The 18,970-nt window shown below is 38.5% G+C and overlaps 1 long non-coding RNA gene across 1 annotated transcript in view; it reads right to left on the bottom strand.

Annotated features, from left to right (window-relative positions):
* LOC129561516 (uncharacterized) overlaps positions 1-18,970 on the bottom strand; it is a 51,019-nt gene that overhangs the window by 9,065 nt on the left and 22,984 nt on the right. The window contains exon 3 of the long non-coding RNA XR_016037450.1: positions 163-237. This is a non-coding gene — a long non-coding RNA (uncharacterized LOC129561516). The remainder of the gene's footprint in view (positions 1-162; positions 238-18,970) is intronic.

An 18,970-nucleotide genomic window follows, 5' to 3' on the forward strand; every position in this document is an offset into this window, starting at 1 on the left:
TTCCTTTGTGGTTAACCACAATGATAACATTGGCTAAATGACAAACTGAAATGTTCGCCAGAGATATAAGAAACATTATAGTAATATAGAGGATTATATTTATGACAGATAGAAGGAAGACTTCCTGACCAAGAAGGTTATTAAAACACTAGAATGGCTTACCACAAGATAATAGGGTCATTATCTATAAATGCAGGATATTTCTTCATTATTCAAGGTCTGTTCAAGGAAATGTACCTGCAAACAATGAAAGACATTTCTCTTTTAGTTTTGGTAGATTCATTTTTTTCCAACTTATGAAAGTAATCACAAGCGTTTTGGAAAACAAAAAATAAAATCTCACCTATAATCCCTCCGCTCTAAATGTAATCTAGATTGGCAATTTAGTGTTCTTCATCCCTGTCTTATTTTCTATGTAGACATTTTCATTTTATAAAGCTTTAATCAAGGCATAGTTACATTTTTCCTATTTTTTCACTTATGACAACATAACCATTTCCTCAAGTAAAACATAATATTCATGAGCTATTTGATGGGATGATTCTGTGAGGTTTTGGTCCATGTATTTTGTTCCCTGAACCTTTGACCATATCTCCCCTTTGGGCTGTAAGACAGGAGGCTGCCATCTGGGTAGGGTCAGGACAGAGATCAGTTTTTAGTGTGAGGAAAAAAAATACACTGACCTCCAGCTTTCTAAATTCAAAAGGAATGTCCAAATGTAAGGTCATTTAAAAAATTATTTTTGAAAGCAAATGCAGCAGAGAACCAGTTCCTTCCCCATCACCAAAATCCAAAAATAGAAATATTCCTCAAACCTGGGAAGGGTGGGGAAGAAAAAAGAAGGGCTTTCCAGGTGGCATTAGTGGTAAAGAACCTGCCTGCCAATACAGAAGACATAAGAGACTCAGGTTTGATCCCTGGATCGAGAAGATTCCCTGCAGGAGGGAATGGCAATCCACTCCAGTATTCTTGCCTGGAGAATCCCATGGACAGAAGAGCCTGGTGAGCTATAATTGATAGGGCTGCAAAGAGTCAAATACGACTGAAGCGACTTAGCATGCACTCAACTCCCCACATCCTAGCTCCTATGTGTTCTGGGTGAGGGAACAAAAAGCAGTGGAGTTGCTCTCAGTGAGGAGCATAACGGAGAATGGAAGGAACCTTGATGGTCCTGCCTGGGACTCGCCAAGACATGGTGGAGTTGAGGAAATGCTGAGAGCGGGTGGTGAGACCCTGCCTGATCTAAGATTCCCACAATGATTACTTAAATATTGCCAGGTGAAGGGCTCCAGTGAGTATCAGTGGTATCACTTGGAGCCAGAAGAAACCCCAGGTAGAAGGGGCAGCAGATGGATGCGTTCCCCCTCGTACACGTTCTAAAAAGAGATGTACTTGAGCCCAGACATAGTGGGTACAACATGGAAGCCATCTTCTAGTTGAGAGACCTGCCCCTCTGTTGCTCTCTCTTTAGGCAAGGTGAGCATGAGAGTGTTTTGGGGATAAACGAACTGCTTGGGCAGTCTGAGCTTTAATGCCAGCAGTTGTGAGCAGTGCTGAGAAAGTGGCTCGCAGCATCTGGAGACCTAGTGGGAAGATGCAGCCCCCCTATGCAGAAAGAGGGGAACCCCAGTCCCAGCAATTCTTACTCCAGGACTCCAAGGTTATGCACCAGTCCTGTAGTATTTATCTCCACAAATATAAAAAATTTAATACTCTTTTTTTTTTGGCCATGATGTGCAGCATGCCAGATCTTAATTTTCCAACCAAGAATCGAACCCTCACCCCCTGCATCAGAAGCCTGGAGTCTCAACTCCTGGTATCATGGAAATCTAAATTCTTGCTATGAAGAATGTTGGTAGTGGTTTAGTCGCTCAATCAAGTCCAACTCTTGCAAGCCCATGGACTGGAGCCAGCCAGGCTTCTACATCCATTATCCCAGGATTATCCTGGCAAGAATACTGGAGTGTCTGGCCATTTCCTTCTCCAGCTATGTAGAATATGAAATGGTGAATGTGAGATTGTTTATAGAAAAAAAAAACACTAAAAATATTTAAATGGCACATGTAGGCAATCAAAATTTGTTGAATGAATGATGCAAGGACAATAGAGTATAATAATTCCATTTGTGATCAGATTCTGTTCTGTTCTGTCCCGTCGCTCAGTCGTGTCCGACTCTTTGCGACCCCGTGGACTGTAGCCTACCAGGCTTCTCCGTCCATGGGATTCTCCAGGCAAGAATACTAGAGTGGGTTACCGTTTCCTTCTCCATGTGATCAGATTACTAGTCTAATATTTATGATCTAGTTTGTGGGAAAGTGCTGCTCCATGAAATAATTGTATATGGTATACTTAATCTCTATTTTGAGTCAATCATTGTTCAATTATCCATAATTTATCTAAATTTAAAAAATTTTCTACTATAGTTTCAACCTATACTATTTCAGGGATAATTTCTAAATGTTTTTGGAGAAGCGAATGGCAACCCACTCCAGTATTCTTGCCTGGAGAAGTCCATGGACAGAGAACCCTGGCAGGCTACAGTCCGTGGAGTCAGAGAGTCAGATACAACTGAATGACTAACACATTCACTTTCACTTCTAAATATTTATATTATAACATATAGTTCTGCTCAAAACCTATCTTTTTGTGACTCTCACTCATTCTCCAATAATACAGTAGTTTATTAAAAAAAAAAAAAAAAAGTAGGGACTTCCCTGATGGTCCAGTGGTTAAGACTCCTCACTCCCAATACAGGAGGCCAGGGTTCAATCCCTGGTCAGAAAACTAGGGCCCTCATGCCACAACTAAGATCTGGTACAACCAAATAAATAAGTAAATATTTTTAAAAGCTTTTTAAAAAAGTATTTTCCTGAATATATTTTGAATCAATTCACAGATAAGTTTTTATGTTTACTTTTCATTTTCATTTAATGCTAGAATGGCTCTCAGATTAAGTTACCTATTAATAGTATATAAGATTTCTAATGCATACCACTGTACTGCTGCTGCTGCTAAGTCACTTCAGTTGTGTCCAACTCTGTGCGACCCCATAGACGGCAGCCTACCAGGCTCCCCCGTCCCTGGGATTCTCCAGGCAAGAACACTGGAGTGGGCACTGTACTAAATGGATGTTAATGGGTCAATATTCTATTGGATGTTGATAAACATTATCAAGCTTTTTATGTATTATTTATAGAGTATGGCCAACAAAGTTGAAACCTTAACTGTAAGAAAGTAAAAAAATATATATTAAAATGCTTTTAAGTGTGTAAGTTATATAAGTTTTATCATGATAAATTTTGTAGTAAATATAAAAAGCCCTAAAAATTTTTATACCATTTGCTCTGGAGTGACTGTTTGTCGAAGAACTATTCACATACATGTGTAAAAAGTTATTAATGATTTTCATTAATGTTAAAACTCACAACATAAAAATTTAGAAATGATTAAGTACATTTCTATATATATATTATGACACAACTCTGATGGCATATATAAGTAAAAGAATTTTTTAGATAAAATGATATTTTAGATTAATATTTACTGATAAAGTAAAATGTTACATCAAGAAAGAAACAGTGAAAAATATATTTATAAAGCAGATTGACTTTATTATCTCATCTTTGGTTAAAATGTACATAGATAGGCAAAGAAAAAATAAATTATATTCCAAAATATTAATAATTATTACTTCAAGCTGATATGCTTATAGATTTTTATATTCTTTTTTCTCTATTATAATTTTCTGTAATTATTATCCATTGTTTCTGTGATTAAGCTTTCAAAGGTTATTATTGTTATTTATTTTTATTCATTAATTTCTTTTTTGGCCACACCACAAGGCTTGTGGGATCTTAGTTCTCAGATCAGGGATCAAACCTGGGGCCCACTCAGTGAGAGTCCTAACCATGGGACTGCCAGGGAATTACCATTTTTTTTTTTTAAACTCTCATTGTTAACAATTTTACTGAACTTAATAATTTTTAATGAGAAATGAAAATTCAATAATTTTAAAAAACAGTCTTTAATACAGGTTAGAGAACTTATCTGAAAAATGAAGACAGCCTCACCTCGCATATAAACAAAAGAAAACGTTAAAATCAATTGATGACTTGAACCAATTTTCTCTCTGCCCACCTCTCTGGAAGATGAGCCTCTATCTATGGAGAATCAGTTGGGGTATAATATTTAGTATTAGTAATGACTAATACATCATTATTTAAATTGCTTTGAAAAGATTTCATAATAAGGAAAATTGACCAAGGATTTTAAAGTTTGGGTTGATTCAGTTAGGTAGTCTTAGGGGAAAGTAACTATTCTAGTTCTCACAATCATTAAAAAAGAGGCTGTATACTACCTTTTTCTTCCTGGTGGAAGCAAAGTAGCTATTATATTAGCTTTTTACACATACTACTATCCAAATGTTCAGCAAGGTGGAGTTGGGTGTGAAGTATTTCATATGGATATGAAAAATAGCTACTCATCCAATCCTTGCAGGAAAGAAATTTCTTAACAAATGGCAGAGAATTAAGCATCAGGTATTACAAAACCCCGGCTGTCATCCACAGAACCAGCAAGATGTTATGAAAATATCCTGGCAACTCCTATCCACTAATGTGACTCAAGACAATATTTCTTGGGAGAACATGTATATGTATGACTGAGTCCTTTTGCTGTTCACCTGAAACTATCACAACATTGCTAATCGGCTATACCCGAATACAACATAAAAGGTGTAAAAAAAAGACTTAATAGTTTTTCTTCTTTTTGAAGAGTAGCATATGCCAGATTATCAATACTCCCCATTAGGAATGATAGCCCTGGTGGCTCAGGCTGTAAAGAACCCACCTGCAATGTAGGAGACCCAGGTTCAATCCCCAGGTAGGGTAGATCCCCTGGAGAAGAGCAGGGCAATCCACTCCAGTATTCTTGCCCGGAGAATTCCTTGGACAGAGGAGCCTGGTGGGCTACAGTCTATGTGATCACAAAGAACTGGTTGTGACTGAGGGACTAACACACACAGATAGTTGTTAAGAAACAAAAGCTCATCTACCTGGTTTAACCCCTGCCCTTCCCCAAACAAAATAAAAACTGATAATAAAACTGACTTGGTGAGAATCTCCTTCATTTACCGCAGAAAAAATATTTGCTTGAAGTGCAGCTTCTTATGGCCACTTTTAAGATTCCCAACTATGTCCAGATTCTAAGAATTTGTCTCAATTTCTTCTGCTTCCATAGGTATTAGAAGGGATATGGAACCAGGGAATGTTTAGCACAGAGAACTAGATCTCATCCAGGTATATTAATGCTAATAAACACTAGTAGTAATGCTGATTTTCTGGTCTTCATGATGCAAAACAAATGAAACTATCTGGTTACTAAGTTTAGACACATTAAATTTAAAACATGTATCCAAAGCACTAAATACAAACTTTACCAAGTTACAGGTAGCAGAAGATGCAAGGCATAGAACAAAGAAGTAATATTCATAATAAATAAGAACTCTTTCAAATGAACAAAAAAATTATAAATAACCTAATAAAAATGGGTGAAGGATTTAACCAGGTATATTACAGAGAAAGAAAATGCAATAGCAAAAACATGAAAAGAAAAGTTTACATACTACTAATTAAGAAATTCAAATTTAAGCAATAAGGAGATAATAATTCACATCCTTCCAATTGGAAACAAATTAGAAAGCCTGATGAATCAAAGTACAAGAGAGGATGTGAGTTGTTGATAAGAATATCAGTTGGTGCAACCATTTAGAAAACAATCTGGCAATACCTAGTAAAACTAAAGATATGGTTACACCATGACTCAATTTTTTTTACCACAGGGAAACTTGCCCACATATACCAAGGAAAACATACAAGAATATTTATTACATCACCCTTTGAGGCAGCAATAAATAAAATAAAATAAAAACACTAATTCATCATCAGCTGGGAAATAAACAATAGTGATGATTATTCATACAATAAATTTCCATACAGTAGTTAAAATTAATAAGTCAGATGTACATGTATCAAGGTAGATATTTTCCAAAAATACAGACTAAGTAAAAATGAAAGTTAATAGAAATATGATACATTCAGTATGATACAACTTATAATCAATAATCTAATTGTGTAATACATAAAACAGTGTTGTATAGATTTATTAATAAGGAGGTGGTGGTTTAGTGGCTAAGTCATGTCTGACTCTTAAAACCCCATGGACTGTAGCCTGCCAGTTTCCTCTGTCCATGGGATTCTCCAGGTGAGAATACTGGAGTGGGTTGCCATTTACTTCTCCAGAGGATCTTCCGGACCCAGGAATCGAACACGGAGCTCCTGCATTGCAGGCAGATTCTTTACCTACTGAGCTATGAGGGAAGCCCATTAATATATTGGAGTCAAAGTTATATATTCAAAGCATGAATGCATGCATGGCAAAGACACGTTGATGATAGGAAATGGCTAACCTTGAGGAGGGAAAGGAAAAAAATGAAAGTTTGGCTTTAGGTGTATCCAAAATACTTTATTTATGTAGAGAAAAAAACATTCTGAAGCAAAGATGGTAAGATATAAACATCATTTACATTCAGATAGTGGGTAAATGGATGTTGTAATTCTTTTTTGTATGTTTGAAACATTTGATAATTACAATAATTTTTAATTTCATCTAAGTTAATATTAAGGAAAACATTTTTGTATTTGGAGAAATATAAAAGCAAAGCATATAGATCTTGTAAGATTCAAGCTTATTAACAGAGTTAATTTCATCCATGTGATAAGTTTGTGATATGATAGTCTGCTCCAGTTTACCCCATCAAGATATCTTTTTTCAAGCTTATGTTGGGTGGGCATCCTTTTTATTTACCCCCAAAGATATGTGTGACAATTAAAATTTTAAAGGTTTTCTAAAATTTCGTTGACCTTATGTGTATAGGTCAAAACAAGCATGATGACTAAGAGCTAAACTGCCAGATGGTATATTTGAAAATTGCTAAGGGAGTAGATTCTAAAAGTTCTCATCACTAGGGTGAAAATGTTTCTTTTTCTTTTGTTTCTTTGGAGTTTTTTTGTACCTATGTGAGATGATGGATGTTAACCAACTTATTATAGTAATTATTTCACAATATATATGAGTCAAGCCATTATGCTGTACACCTTAAATGTATACAGTGCTGCATGTCAGTTATATCTCAATAAAACTAGAAAGGAAGAAAAGGTTTAGGCTGTAAGAGACTTGCTCATTCATACTTCTAAATAGTTTTTGTTATTTTTGCAAACTGACTTTGTCATTACACAGCTTCTTTGGGTTGCTGTTTTAAGCTATTTTATTTTTTCTGGCACTGTATATATTTTATGAACATGAAAACAAATGTATTATTACAATTATAGTATATTAAGAAAATCCAAACTTGGGAATTCCCTGGTGATCCAATGGTTGGAACTCTGTGCTTTCACTGCTGAGGGCACAGGTTCCATTCCTGGTTCAGGAACTAAGAGCCCACAAGCCACTGTTAATATTCTGCAAGCTGCACAGCACAGCCAAAAGGGAAAAAGTCCAAATTAAAGAATATCCTTATGCCACCATTTGGTAACTATCACATAGTTATTGGCTTAGTCAAGAATCGTTGATGGATGCTAAAATTAGTAGATGAAAGTTTAATGAGAAATAGGGTATAGTCTCAAAATATCTCCCCACAAATTGCTTTTTATTTATAAAGAAAAAAATAGTGACTTTACAGTCAAGAAACCAAGCAGACATCTCTTTAACACAAGTATTAATAACTGAGATACATATCATGGCTACTGGGACACATTAGTGTCATATGAACTGGTGTATGACTGACCCAAGGCACTGATAACACAGCATCACTTCTGTGTTAGTCCTGTTCCAAATTCATAACTTGAGTCTAAGTATGAGGGACCATCAGACAAACTCAAACTGAGGGACATCCTACAGAGTAACAGACCTGATGCTCCAAAAGCATCAAAGCCATGAAAGAAAGTTTGAGGGGTTATTCCAGATAAAAGAAGACTAAAGCGAACATGGGGACTAAACACAATGTGTGATATTGAAGTGGCTTGGATGTGGGACAAAAAAATTATTTTTCTTGTGCTATGAATGACACCATGGATAATAGGTGATTTGATTAATTTGTTCCAACTTTTTGCTTTTATTAAGAAGTCTCTGAATGCAAATTTAGTGTCAAATACTTCTAAGTAAGACTCTTAAGAGTCCCTTATACTGCAAGGAGATCCAACCAGTCCATTCTAAAGGAGATCAATCCTGGATGTTCATTGGAGGGACTGATGCTAAAGCTGAAACTGCAATACTTTGGCCACCTCATGCGACGAGTTGACTCACTGGAAAAGACTCTGATGCTGGGAAAGGTTGGGGGCGGGAGGAGAAGGGGACGACCAAGAATGAGATGGTTGGATGGCATCACCGACTCTGTGGACATGAGTTTGAGTGAACTCCGGGAGTTGGTGATGGACAGGGAGGCCTGGCGTGCTGTGATTCATGGGATCGCGGAGAGTCGGACACGACTGAGCGACTGAACTGAACTGAACTGGACTGAAGTGTCTGTACCTTTTAATGAGACTAAAACTGTAAAAGCATTGCAGTTTCATCCTGCTACTCCATAAGAAAGGGCCAAGTCAAAAAGATAATTTCCATACTCTGTTCTCAAGAATTACAAACAATTCTGTCATAGTAAGACTGACAGAAAAATTCTAACATATATAGGCCTTGTCTTCAGATTACATGTAAATTTGGGAACTGTTGGCAGAAATCCATTAGCAGATCTATTTGACTGTAAAGCTGAAAAAGTGAGAAAGATGATTGATAAGGCTGTTAGAACCAAGTGACTTTGGGTTTCACCGCTCACATCAGCTTCCAGAATTGTACTAAAACACAGCAGCAGTCAGTCGAGTGCCTTGGCTTTGATGTAATCCATCAGAGTTTAACTTAGTGAAATTGTTATGAAGATGAGTGTTATGTCTTCCAGTATTTGGAGAGCATTCTTCATAATTTTGATGTAGTCACTTCTGTATTTTTAGCTTTAGTTAAATGTGAGCTCATTTTTCATGAACCATGTAACTTGAAGTTAATTACCTGGTTTCTATGAGCTCAAGAGTTTTACTTTGTTAAAAGATGAGATCAGACTTTCTTACCTCTGAAATTCTTTCTCATTCTCATTCTGCAAATTGTTCTAGTTCTTTAATCAATAGTTAGATTATCAATAAAAGTGGTATATTTCTTCTAAGACTGAAACAGAAAACCTATCTTTAAAAATAATTTATGTTAACTTGTTTTATAAAATTATCTTAGAAGCATAAAAATGTATAATTTAGAACAGAACAGACTTCTATAGTGCTAAAATGTAGAACATTACAGCTTTCCTCTATCACATTGGCAAAAATCCTTACGTTTAACAAAAGATCTTATTGGCAGATCTGCAGGAAAGCGTGCATTTTCATACATTGCTGGTGGAATGCAGGGGTATCAGGAGAATTTGGCCATATCTAGCAAAATTACATATGCATTAACCTTGGACACTATAATCACCTTTCGATAAAATGTATCTCAAAGATATACTGGCAGAAATATGAAATGATTGTGCACATCATTTGAAAATGAAATGTGCACAAGTTTACTCACTGTAGTGTTATTTGTAATAGCAAAAGATTTTTTTTTAAATAGCAAAAGATTAGAAACCATTAGATATTCAGCATTTATGAAACAATAGTATGTTCATATGATGGGTTCTATGCTGCTATAGTAAAAGATGCTCTATAAAATGCTATGGAATCTGTATAGTGTGCTACATTTTGTGTAAGAAAGGGGACTATAAATATAAGTACATATGATTTTTTAAGTAAAAATAGAAGGGCAAACCAAAAGTCAATAAAAAATGATTACCTATAGTGGAAGGAAAAACCCAGAAGAAAGGGATGGCAAATAAGTTTATGAAAAGATGCTTGGGGGTTTCCCTGGTGATCCAGTGGCTAGGAATCCACCTTGTGGTGCGGGGGACACCAGTTTGATCCCTGGCCCAGGAATATCCCACGTGCCATGAGGCAAATAAGCCCATATGTCACAACTACTGAGCTCGTGCACCCTGGAATCTGTGCTCTGCAAAAACAGAAGCCATCGCAATGAGGAGCCTGATCACAGCAACTAGAGAAAGCCCATGTGCAATAATGAAAACCCAGTGCAGCCAAAAATAAAACAATTAAAAAGAAAAAAGATGTTCAACATGGTAGATCACTATGGAATTGCAAATTAAAACAACAATGAAATACCAATACACACATATCACAATGGCTAAAATCCAAAACACTGACAATCCCAAATGCTGGGGAGTATGTGGTACATGGGAGCTTGTTCATTTCCAGTGGGAATGCAAAATGGAACAGCCAACTCTGGAAAACAGTTTGGCAGTTTTTTACAAAACTAAGCTTACTCTTAGCATATGACCCAGCAATGATATCCTTTAGTATTTACCTAAGTGAAAGTCGCTCAGTCATGTCTGACTGTTTGCGACCCCATGGACTATACAGTTCATGGAATTTTCCAGGCCGGAATACTGGAGTGGGTAGCTTTTCCCGTCTCCAGGGGATCTTCCCAACCCAGGAATCGAACCGGGGTCTCCTGCATTGCAGGTGGATTCTTTACCAACTGAACTATCAGGAAAGTAGTATTTACCTAAATATCCACAGAAAAACCTGCACACAAATGTTTATAGCAGCTTTACTCATAATTGCCAAAACTTGGATGCAACCAAGGCATCCCTCAGTAGGTGAATGGATAAATAAATTGTGGTACAACCAAACAATGGAATATTATTCAGCAATAAAAAGAAATGTGCTATCAAGTCACAAAAAGACATAGAGGGAAAAAAGATATGGAGGATACATAAGTACATATTGTTAAGTGAAAGAAGCAAATATGAAATGACTACGTACTATATGATTCAATTATATGACATTCTGGAAAAGGCAAAACTATAGAGACAGGAAAAAGATCATTGGTTGCCAGAGGTTCTGGGAGAGAAAGGGATTAGAGAAGTGAAGCATAGGAGATTATCAATGTTTGGTAAGATAATGATCTATTTGGTGAAATATTGATGAGGGGTCTTATTATTATATGTATTGATGGATCAGATTTGCCACATTTGAGCTTATTGATTGATAACCAGTTGCTATTTAGTCATTAAGTTGTGTCAGATGACCCCCATGGACTATATAGTCCACCAGGCTCCTCTGTCCATGGGATTTCCCAGGCAAGAATACTAGAGTGGGTTTCCTTTTCCTTTTCCAGGGGATCTTCCCAACCCAGGGATAGAACCCACATGTCCTTCATTGGCAGGCAGATTCTTTACCGTTGAGCCACCAGAGAAGCCCCTATGCACATATTAAATTTATTAAACCTGAAAAACTCAGTATGCCAAAAGGGTTTCAGATAAGATATTATTTTAAAATCTAAAATAAATAAGTAAATAAAATAAATGTTAAGGGAAACATTGATAAGTTTTTGCTGTATGATAATGATTTGTTATAATCTGAGCAACCAGTCCATTCTAAAGATCAGTCCTGGGTGTTCATTGGAAGGACTGATGCTAAAGCTGAAACTCCAATACTTTGGCCACATCATGCAACGAGTTGACTCACTGAAAAAGACTCTGATGCTTGGAGGGATTGGGGGCAGGAGGAGACAGGGACGACAGAGAATGATATGGCTGGATGGCATCACCAACTTGATGGACATGAGTTTGGGTGAATTCCGGGAGTTGGTGATGGACAGGGAGGCCTGGCGTGCTGTGATTCATGGGGTCACAAAGAGTCAGAGACAACTGAGCGACTGAACTGAACTAAACTGAACTGAGTAATTTAATAAGAAAAGAACAGAAATATAACAGTAAACATGGGAAAGTATGGTCCTTTACTAACCAAAAAAACCGCAGAAACCTACCTTACCTGCTTAAAAATACGGACAGAAACAATTGAAATACACTGCAATTGTTAAGCCACTTTGAAGATAATAAATGGTAATACAAAGATGATACAAAGTTAAAAGTGTCCTCATTGCTTTAGCTTCAGTTCAGTTCAGTTCAGTCGCTCATTCGTGTCCGACTCTCCGCGACCCCATGAATCACAGCACGCCAGGCCTCACTGTCCATCACCAACTCCCGGAGTTCACTCAAACTCATGTCCACAGAGTCGGTGATGCCATCCAGCCATCTCATTCTCCGTCGTCCCCTTCTCCTCTCGCCCCCAACCTTTCCCAGCATCAGAGTCTTTTCCAGTGAGTCAACTCGTCGCACGAGGTGGCCAAAGTATTGGAGTTTCAGCTTCAGCATCAGTCCCTCCAATGAACATCCAGGATTGATCTCCCTTAGAATGGACTGGTTGGATCTCCTTGCAGTATAAGGGACTCTCAAGAGTCTTCTCCAACACCACAGTTCAAAAGCATCGATTCTTCGGCGATCAGCCTTCTTCACAGTCCAACTCTCACATCCATACATGACCACGGGAAAAACCATTGCCTTGACTAGACGGACCTTGGTTGGCAAAGTAATGTCTCTGCTTTTTAATATACTATCAAGGTTGGTCATAACTTTCAGCTTATAATCAGTATCATGTGCCCTTTGTTGTGATACAATAGGAAATATACAGAATTGTGTATGTAGTATCTTTGCCTAAACTAGAACACTTCTTAACTCCATACACAAACTCAAAATGGATTAAAGACGTAAATGTAAGGCCAGAAACTAAAAAGCTCTTAGAGGAAAATACAGGCAGTACACTCTTTGACAAACATCACAGCAAGATCCTCTTTTACCCACCTCCTAAAAGCAAAAATAAACAAATGGGACTTACAGTACAGCAGTAGTGCTCAGTCTTGTCAGACTTTTTGCGACTCCATGGACTGCGGCCTGCCAATCTCCTTTGTCCATGGGATTTCCCAGGCAAGAACACTGGACTGGGTTGCCATTTCCTCCTCCAGGAGATCTTTATGACCCTGGATTAGAACCTACATCTCTTGGGTCTCCTGCATTGGCAGGAAGATTCTTAACCACTAGTGTTACCTGAGAAGCTCTTAATTAAACTTAAAAGCTTTTGCACAGCAAAGAAAACAATAAACAAGATTAAAAGACAGCCTCAGAATGGGGGAAAATAATTGCCACCGAAACAACTGACAGGATTAATTTCCAGAATATATAAGCAGCTCATACAGCTCAATATCAGGAAAACAAACAGCCCAATCAAAAAATGGGCAGAAGACCTAAATAGACATTTCTCTAAAGACATACAGATGACAAATAAACACATGAAAAGATGCTCAACATCGCTTGTTAGAGAAATGCAAATCAAAACTACAATGAGATATCAGCTCACACCAGTCAGAATAGCCATCATCAAAAATCTACAAACAATAATGATGGAAAGATGTGAAGAAAAGTGAACCCTGTTGCACTGTTAGTGGGAATGCAAATTTATTCAGCCACTATAGAGAACGATATGGAGATTCCTTAAAAAACTAGGGATAGAACTACAGTGTGACCCAACAATCCCACTACTGGGCATATACCTTGAGAAAACCATAATCGAAAGAGACACATGTATCCCAATGTTCACTGCAGCATATTTACAATAGTTAGAGCATGGAAAAAACCTAGATGTCCACTGACAGATAAATGGATAAAGAAAGTTGTGGTACATATATACAATGGAATATTACTCAACCATATAGAAGAACACATTTGAGTCAGTTCTAATGAGGTGAATGAACCTAGAACCTGTTAATACAGAGTGAAGTAATTTAGAAAGAGAAAAGCAAATATTGTATATTAACGGATATATATGGAATTTAGAAAGATGGTACTGGTGAACTTATTTGCAGGGCAGCAGTGGATATGCAGACATAGAGAACAGACTTGTGGACATAGCTGGGAATGGAGAGGGTGGGACGAATTGAGAGAATAGCATGGAAACATATACATTACTATATGTGAAATAGAGAGTCAGGGGAAATGGCTGGGACTCAGGGTTTTCAAACCAAGTGCTCTGTGACAATCTAGAGTGGGTGAGATGGGGTGGGTGAGGAAGGGAGGTTCAATAAGGAGAGGATATATGTATACCTATGACTAATTTGTGTTGATGTATAACAAAGACCAACACAATATTGCAAAGCAATTACCCTCCAATTAAAAAAATAAATAAACAAACAAACCTGAATCTAAACCAAGCCTCTAAATATAACCTCAAGTTTATAGGAAAGTTCATGGGCTTCCCTTGTGGCTTAGTTGGTAAAGAATCTGCCTGCAATGCAGGAGACCTGGGTCAATCCCTGGGTTGGGAAGATTCCCTGGAGAAGGGAAAGGCTACCCACTCCAGTATTCTGGCCTAGAGAATTCCATGGACTGTGTAGTCCTTGGGGTTGCAACGAGTCAGACATGACTGAGCGACTTTTTCACTTTCACTTATGGGAAATACCATTCCATATTTACCAAATGATAAAACTGGACAAGGGTGACCATAGCAAGCCTGCTGAAGATCGGGAAGATGTGAAACTTTGGAAACTCACACTCCGCTGGTAGACATGCAGTTTGACCTGTACAATTTGAATTTGACAATTCTTAAAATGTGGGGAAAGTCATCTTCTTGCCACTAGATGGTGCTTATTGGCTTTTAAGGAGTTTGTTGTATTGTGTTCTATTATGTTGTTACATTCTCTCATTACTCTCCCCTGATACTTGGAGGATGGGACTAGCCTCTAGCACTAGAGAACTTGTGATCCAGACCCAAGCAGCCATATCTGCTTTCGTCCTGTCTCACCATGTTGGTACTAAGGACACATCTCTGAGGCTTGTTGTTTCCCCAAGCCATTTATTTTATTCATTTCTTTAGTAATATCTTTCTCTTAACACTGTATCAAGGATAATTTTTCTGAAGAATGTTTTTCGATATTCAGTAGCTCCATTCTCTAGTTTTAATTTTTGTTTTAGTTTGAGACCAGAGTTGTAGAAAATGGTGCAAAGAAATTCTATATAACCTTTACCCAAGACCCGGATTCCCTCCTTATTAACATTTTCACCATTCTCCTTTTTTCTCTTTCTCTCCCTCCCTCCCCTTCTCATTATCTCACGCATACAAATATATGAGACAGTGATGATGTATAATTCTTTAAACCATTTAAAAGTAAGTTGCAGACATGATGCCCCATTGGCCTTGTAAAGAAGGGCGCTATTTATAAAACCACAGCATCCCTATCAAAATCAGGACCGTTTCTCAAACTCTCTTTGTATTTTATAATTTTGGTGTTTTTGAAGCCCAAGTTCACAAACTTCAGTTTGGGTTTGTTGTGTCTTCATGATCAGACACAAGTTATAATTTGAGGGGCAGGAATATTACAAATGTTCTCAGTGCATCATATCAGTAGGCAATGATGTCAGTGTGTCTTCTTACTGGTAATACTGTGTGTGTGTGCTCAGTTGCTCAGTTGTGTGTGACTCTTTGCGATCCCATGGACTATAGCCCACCAGGCTCTTTTGTCCATGGGATTCTCCAGGCAAGAATATTGGAGTGGGTTATCATTTCCTCTTTCAGGATCTTTCCCACCCAGGGATCGAACCTGCATCTCCTGTACCTCCTGCATTGGGAGGCAGATTCTTTACCACTGAGCCGCCTGATTAGCTGGCATTCTACCATAAAGTAACTGGGCTTCCCTGATGGCACAGGCCCCGGAGCCTGTGCTCTGCAACAGGAGATGCCACTGCAAAGAGAAGCTGCACACACCACAACTAGAGGGTGGCCCCAGCTCACCCCAACTAGAGAAAAGCCCTAACAACAGTGAAGACCCCGCACAGCCAAAAATAAATAAATAAATAAAAATTATTAAAAGAAAAAAGAGAGAGTTCCGTTCGCATTGTTATACGATACCTTGAAGGATAGGCTAAGACATGAGAATCAAATGATTAAAAAAGGAGATAAATGGAAAAGAGAGATCAGGTAATCACTTGAAGAAGTATGCTCATTTTAAACTTTTTACACTAGGATGTGAGGTGATGTTTAGCCATTTTTATTTTCTTGGGAACTTTTAGCCTTTTCCAAGGTACACATCTAGGGAAACAGAAAATTCTAAGTTCTAAGATACTTTGGTGATGTTGGACATTCAGTTTTGTCACTTAGTAGGAAGGTGAAGGAAATTGAATTGTGCAGAATGAGTTCTTTTGAGCACCCTCCCTGTCTCTTTTTCTCTCACCCTTCACATCTAATCAATCAACAAACCCAGCTTCCTCTCTGCCTGTCACCACCTCTTCACCCCTATTAGCTTCTCCAGTTCAGGCTGTCATCCTTCACTTGAATAAATACAGGCTCCAAACAGACCTCTTTCAAATCATCTTTTGCATAGAGTAATCTGCCTAAAGCACAAATGTAGTCATCTCATATTCATGTTTAAAAACCCACAAGAATGCCTCATTGCCTACAGAATAAGGATCAAGTTCTTTATCCTGAAGACAAGGGTCTGGTGACCTCTTTCCCACCTGTCATTCACTACTCTTACTTCTTCCTGTGCTGAGTCTTATACTTCAGTAATAGCAAGCTATTTGTAGCTACTGCCCGAACACCGTTTTGTTTCTTGCCTCTAATGTTCTCATTCCTACTACCTGGCATACCTCCCTCCCCACTGATAATGGCCTTAATTCCTTTTAAAAAACAGTTAATTGCCCTTTCTTTGGGTTATAAATACTTCCCTGTCCCACAGATAATAGGTTTGGTCATATGATTTGTTTGGATGAGGAATATGTGAGCAGAAGGGATATTTATCACTTCCAAGCTTAAGCTTTAAGAGTCAGAAAATGGCTTGCTATTCTCTTCCTCCCACCCCCCACTGAAGCTATGAGATTAGTAATGTTTCCAGGTAGAGGCTGCTTCACCAACCTGGGTCCTAAATTGAGGACAGTGTGGACAGTCTGCAATGGTTGTGAATGAGAAGTAAACCTTCGTTGCTGTGAACCACTGAGATTCTTGAGTTATTTTTTACTGCAGCATGAAGAATCGTATCCTGGCTGATACACTGGCCGTCTCCTGCTCAGTCCTTCACACGGGGGACTACCTCCACTGAGGTTCTGCAGTAGATGTGTGACTGCCCAGTTCTTAATACAAATGAACTTCCTGTTTGTCGAAGCTGCCATTGCATGCATTTGGGCAGGAGGCTGCTTCTCCCTCCCTGGGAAAGCTAAAGAGAACTACCCGTGTGCTCTCAGATTCCTCACAGATAGGGAATAGGCGCATGCCCTAAGGTCAGCCAGTTGGAAACTCTCCACTCAGGATTTTGAGTCTTGAAACAAGGAAGGAATAACAGTAGATTATAGCATTATTTCTGTTGCTGGTGGGAGCAGCCAGTGCCCAGCAGAGTAACAGCAGTGAGAGCAGAGTCAGGCGTGTAACAGTGAATGTCCAGTAATGAGAAGAGAGTCAGGCTGTTCCGGTGTGTGAGCTGGCTGCTCAGTTCCCTCAGTCTTGCTCATTTTTTTAGCCTGCTTTTCTTGTTTTCCTAAAATTCTTGCATTCTTTGATGTGCCCCATATCCTTCCAATCAATCAGTTTTCTTCTTAAGTTACCCAGAGTTGTTTCTGTTGTCAGCAATCAAGAAACTTATCCCTGCTAATTCCCAGGACTCGAAGTGACCTGGTCTTCACATGGAGTTACATTTTATTTTTGTTTTTTCTTTTTTCATTAATTTTTCTTTTCTTACTTCCTTCCTTTATTTGTCACATTTTAAAAGCCCAATCCTAGCATCCAAAAAGATCTTTAAAAAAGAGTTCCAACCTCTACCTAATTTCTCTGAGGATCGTTAAAATGTGACCGTATTCACTGACACTTACTCATGCTCTTTCCTCACCCGCCTCCACCCTAAGAAGATTTCCCATTCAGCACTCCTCTGGAGCATCCGTCCCACTTTTGCACACCTGACTGCCCAACTCTGGAAGCTCTCTGTCTCTCACCCCCATTTCCTCCCAGCTCTTTGTCATCGAGTTCATCCTACCTCATTCACTTGGGTCCTTATGTATTCCATTTACCCCCGAGATCTTGGTTCTACTTAATTTTTTTTTTTTTCAATTCTGCAAAAGGTCTGGGCATCAAGCTGGCCAAGACAGAACTCTCCTTAAAGTAAAGGTGGTAAAATGGCAACCCACAAGCCCCTGCCAGCCCTCCAACTTAGTTTTAAGTTGTAGAATGTTTCTGTTGTCTTTACTGAATTAGGTTCCAACATTGAACAGTGGCAGGATTTCACCTAAAAATCTGTTATTTCCAGATCACCTGAGAAATCAAAAGACCTGGCGATATCGGGATCCCATTTTCCCATGGTAAGAATCAACAGGAGCTTGGTAGTAGCCACTTCCTTTTATGGGGCATCATTCCAGTTCTCTGTGATCCCTTCCCACTTTTCCTCAGTAAAGTTGCCTTTCTAGCTACTTTGGGCATTTGAATTTGCAGCCGCTGCTCTATAAGGCACACCAGGAAGGACAGGAAGCATCTGTGAGATGAAAGAGTATATCTTCTATGGGGACGTGGCATCAAGTATCCAAGAGGGGAGCACCTTCACATTGTCAATCCTGTCCTGCCACCCTAGGACAAGGGAGGAGAGGCTGCTGAAAGATGCACACAGAAGAAAGTGAGGCAGTTCCAGAAAGCATGGTCGGTAGAGGGGCAAGACAAATAAATGAAGGTGCCTAGTTGATCTGAAAAATAAAAGTGCAATGAATGTTTACAATCTTCCATGAGCTCATGTTTGGGAGGCTCCGTCTCTCTCCTTTCACCCTCCACCCCCGCTAATCCTGTGCTCTTCTCTATACCTGAAAGGCATCATCCATGATGTCCCTCCAAGCCGCAGAGGAAGCAGAATATTGCTCATAATTTAGAAGCAAACTACACTTGATTCCATTTTAAATGTATGAGAGAGA

The sequence above is a fragment of the Moschus berezovskii genome, chromosome 5 (genome assembly GCF_049115385.1).
Source record: "Moschus berezovskii isolate FMDL1 chromosome 5, NW_MosBer_1.0, whole genome shotgun sequence".
Classification (NCBI taxonomy): Eukaryota; Metazoa; Chordata; class Mammalia; order Artiodactyla; family Moschidae; genus Moschus; species Moschus berezovskii.